This window comes from Quercus lobata, chromosome 8 (assembly GCF_001633185.2).
Source record: "Quercus lobata isolate SW786 chromosome 8, ValleyOak3.0 Primary Assembly, whole genome shotgun sequence".
Taxonomy (NCBI): domain Eukaryota; kingdom Viridiplantae; phylum Streptophyta; class Magnoliopsida; order Fagales; family Fagaceae; genus Quercus; species Quercus lobata.
In genome coordinates, this window is record NC_044911.1 from 46,750,599 (window position 1) to 46,755,768 (window position 5,170).

At 33.1% G+C, this 5,170-nt stretch overlaps 1 long non-coding RNA gene across 1 annotated transcript; it reads right to left on the reverse strand.

Moving 5' to 3' along the window:
- Positions 1 to 662: 662 nt before the first annotated feature.
- Positions 663 to 2,349, reverse strand: LOC115958448. Its single transcript, XR_004084535.1, has 2 exons — positions 2,140 to 2,349; positions 663 to 942 (listed from the first exon to the last, which is right to left on the reverse strand). It is a non-coding gene; the product is annotated as an uncharacterized LOC115958448 (long non-coding RNA).
- Between the last annotated feature and the right edge of the window lie 2,821 nt (positions 2,350 to 5,170).

Genomic DNA, 5,170 nt, shown 5'->3' on the forward strand with positions numbered 1-5,170 from the left:
ACCTAGACATCATACCGCCACAAACAAGTTAGAGTCCAAACACACTAGCATGATATGTACCTCTTTTGGCATATGGTCTATTGGCCCTGCCAAGCCTCACCCACACCCTTAAGGATTTACCTATCCCCTCTATAGGCAGCAGGGGATAACATGTCATGTAGTACCTCTTTTGCATGTGGTCTCTTGGCCCTGCCTAGCCTCACCCACACACTCAAGGACTTACCTCTTCCCCCCATGGGCGGCAAGGAATGACGTGTCGCACAGTACTCCTTTTGCATGTGGTCTTTTGGCCCTATAGGTAGAGGTCTCACCCACACACTCAAGGATTTACCCATGTCATGCAAAGCGTGAGTCTCCAACTTGGCTTGTTGTCACCAAGACGGGGTAATCACCAACATCATAGCACAAGGGCAAAGCCACATCAAAAGCTCACAAGTTCAATGTATTCAAAATACATAGTTTACTTCCAAGTAGTTTCATAAGGTATTACAACAACCAAATATTCACAATATTCTCAAAAGTATTTCTTGTCAAAAATGTTTTGCATCAATATTTCCCAAATAACAAGACAAGATAAACATCTTTAAATTTTCCAATATACTATAAAATCCATGATTTCCATATCAAATATTAAATAAAAGATACTCATTTTTTCATGTCAACAATTCATGCATTTCCCCAAATGCAATACCAAATATGATGCATTTTCATATATAATAATATATAATAGGGTCACAACACAACACTTTTACGAAAACATACATCCATATATAATTTTCCAAAATGTGTTTGACCCAAAAACAACATTTATGAAACATGATTATTTTCCAAAAATCCCATTAAAAAGCTACTTACCACGGAAAGCCAACCGATTTTACCTCAACCGGGCATCACAAAATCAACCAATCCCGTCACTAGGTCCATCACCAATAATATCAAAGCCTAAAAACATAAGGATCAAGCCTATTAATAACAAGGCCTATCTCAAAGTTTATCAGCACATTTATCTCCAAAATCGAATAAGATCCCCTAAAACAAATCAAATGCACTAAAGCCTAGCTTGCCCAACCTAAGACGAGTACCCATTCCCAAACGGGAATCAAACAAGCATACAAACTCATAGTGCCACAGCACAAAACCAAAGCATTTTAATTCTCCACTACAAGCAATGTGCACATATAAACATAATATAAAACACATCAATTCATAATAGGGGTAGCATATCTCATGAGTTTCCTTATAAAGCACTAAATGATTAAACCAAACCATTATTAGACTTAATTAAGTAAAACACATGTCGAAAAAAGCACATGAATTTACAAACATTCCATTCAACAAAGATTTGAAGTAAATTCCACAAAATCTCAGCGTTTTCGTTGCACTTTCAAATTCAATATGCAACAGGCCAGCCATTTTGTAAAAATTGTTTGGTCCACGAAAAGTTATCCGATTAACTTGATATTAAATAAGGATAAACCTTTATGTGTCTAGTATGTACCACCAAAAATTCAACTCAAAAATATTTTTCTATAATTTATTAAAAATCATGTATTGTAGCTGACTCAAATCTGTCAGGGATAGATTTACAATTCTAAAATAAAATTACTATAATCTTAATACTATGCCAAAAACTTTCAGACTTGATTAATCTCAAAGTTACATGTTTTAGCACATGATAACAACTATGAATGCAACCAATAATCTCATATAATAGTCATCACAACACGAGTGAAGAAATTCAATCCCATAACCCATATAGGCAATTTATCAAACACTTGGCATGCGACAAGCAAATGCCCACATTCACATATGTCAAAGTCACTCAAATGCAAAGGAAACACACTTTAAAATCAACTCACATCAACATATGCAACAAGAAAACCCATATAGTTGATCTAGCAAACCAACCCTCAAATATCCATTAGGAAACTAGTCAACCAAAACCTTTAATCAAAACAAAAACTCTTCAAATGATATGAAGTTTTCGGATTTAACAAAACCATTGCTACCCAAATCATCTTAACCCCCTAACCTTCCATTATTCACCAAAACCCATAAAGTATTCACTATAATAATCATTAAATAGAAAAACCCAAAGGATTTCATAGAAGAAATTGAGATAAAAGCTTAGAATTTTACCTTGGGTTTAATCCACTTCAAAATCTCATGGAGTTTTAACTACTAGGAAGACCACTGGAGACATAATCCTCCCTAACAAGGAGGTCTCGACAAGAGAGAGAGAGAAATAAATGAGGAAAGAGATATGAGAGCTTGGAGGTTTGGTCATCATTGGGGAAGAACCAAGAAGGAGAGTGAATATGAGAAGAGAGGGGAAGGGAGAGAGGGAGAAGCGGCTAAAGAAAAATAGGGAGGGTGTGGCTTACCGTATGGTGATGTATGGGTTAGTATAGACCATTCATCACAATAATATATTAGAAAGAAATTTACCATTTCACCCTTAAATTTCTTCTCTTCCTTAATCCTCACTCAACTCATCATCACAAATCACTTAAATGCCACCTTAAGCTTTTAATATTAAAAAGACCTCTACAAAAATAATTAACAACCTTATTTAAAAACATAAAATTCACTTGAGATATTATTCACATTGTAAAATGGCCTTAAAAAGTTTGGAGTGTTACAGATTATCACTACAAAACAAGTTCAATTAGGTATTGGGGTAAAGGTTCAACTGTAGGTTGGTATAAGATATTGAGATTCCTTTACTTGTAACCGCTTGTTGTGATAATAGTGGATTCTTGGGACCTTAAAATCACTCCGTGGGGTTTTTGCCGTGTAAGTTTTCCCTATTCGTAAACAAATCACCATATTAACTTTATTTTTCGCTACATATTAACTTAGTTAGTGATCTGTTTGTGTTACCACACTTATTGCATGCTAATTGAATTAATTAATTAACTTGGCTAATTAATTGGTTAATTCATCACAAGGGGTCAATACATTCTTAGCTTATCAAGTGGTATTAGAGCAGACACACTCTAATTAGGGTTAATCTTTGTTGTGTGATCCATTGACCCCTGTTGTCATGGATAGAGACAATATTTAATTATACCTCATTTAATTGATGGCACTAACTATACATATTGGAAAGTACGCATGAAAGCTTTCTTGCAGTCATAAGATAATAAAGTGTGGCAAGTTGTGGAGATAGGCTAAACTAAGCCTAAGGAAGCGCCAGCCGATTGGGATGATGTTGTAGAGACCCCATTTTACAACTTACATTTAACCAATTGGTAGATATTCAGATTTGTGATACAAAACAAATCTTGATACTCTAACGATCATAATGGTATGTCATGGGTTTTGATCAGACCACCTAATTAAAAGTTATCATACAAACAGTTTTCAATGATCATGGCTCACCTACACGATGGGCCCAATCATATCCTATTTTAAACACTTAATTTTGATTAGTTCTCACAAGAATTAATTTGAAATTAATTAAGTGTGATTTTTGATTTCATTTCATTTTTTTTTCTTTTTTTTTAATAATAAAAAATGTTTTTCTTTATGGCATCTTATCTGCTCTTTTAAAAAAAAAAAAAAAAAAATTGGAGATAGAAAAAGATATGATCCATGAAAAATTCAAAATTCAAAAAAAAAAAAAAGCTCAAAAAACGTCATTATCTTCAGCAGCAACTTGAATCGCATTTTTGGCCTAGAAAACTTTGAAATTTGGTTTTCTTTATTTCTATAAGAGTTGTAGAGAATTGAATTTCCTTTCAAAAACCATCAACACCAAATCAATTTGAATTTTGAACAGAAAGTTATGGCCAAAATACAAAACAGGTGCAGAAGATAACACAAATTCAACATCATCTTCAATTTTCTTTCAAAATTTCAAATGGGGATCAACATCAAATCTGTTCAAGCTTATCTAATAGGCTTATCCCTTCCCTTAGCTTCAGAAGAAATTTTTTTGAAAAATAAATTGGATAGAGAAATAGATACATCCTGTGAAAAATTTCAAAAATGCTCAAAAAATGTTACTATTTTCAGCAGCAATTTGAAACACATTTTTTTGTCCTGGAAAAAATTGAAATTTGGTTTTCTCTATTTCTTAAAAAGTTGTAGATAATTGAATTTTCTTTCAAAAAATACCAATCTTGAATCAATTGGAATTTTGAGCAGAAAGTTAGAGCCAGAATATGAAACAGGTGCAGCATCATCTTCAACTTCCTTTCAAAATTCAAATGGGGGTCAACACCAAATCCATTCTAGCTCATTTAAACAGGTTATCTCCTCCCTTAGCTTCAGAAGAAAGCTAATAACTTAGCTTTAAAGCTAAGTCATCCCTTCTCCTATAAATAGAGAAGACCTCTTCCATTTTCTGGACCCCCAATTCCCTTTGGAGAGCTAGTGAGAAAGCAAAAAAAGAAAAGCTGTTGTGCAACCATTGTTCTTACTTTGGTTGTAGTTTAGTACTTCATTGCTTTCTCTCTATCCATCTAAGTGACCACTTCTCCCTTTTAATTTATGCTCTATGCTGGTAAGTAGTTAATTATGTTCTTTAACTTTCTACACATGTTGGAATAAATGCTTACAAGTCATTATTTGCTTCTTTTATGAATGCTTAGATGAACACTTCTAGGCTAAAGCACAAATTTCTCTTGAATACTTAGATGAACATGTCTAGGAAGTTGTTTTACTTTTTTAAATGCTTGAACAATTATGTCAAAGTATTTTGATTTTCTCTAGATAAACATGTCTAAGGGATTTTCCTTTATTTCTTTTTATAATTGCTTGGATGATCAAATATGCTTAAATGTTTTATTTTATTTTATTTTTTCTCTTTGCAATTTTGTTGATGACAAATAACATGACAACTTTGTTTTTTTCTTCACATGCTTAGAAGAACATATTTAGGCCAGGAATTCTTTATTTACATTGATTTCTTGGATGAACATGCCATTACCTTCATGATTTCTTTACATTAAAAATTGTTATTTAACAAATTTTACTTTTTGTTTCTCTTTATGTCAAATTCCCCTAACGCATATTTGCTTACAATTCTTGCAAATTTACATGTTTGTATGACATATTGTTTGTATTTGTTTGACATGACATGATCTTGGCCACCTTAACCTGGGAGACCGGTTTTACCGGGCAAGATAGGTGCTTAATCCATTCTCATCTCGTAAATTATCCT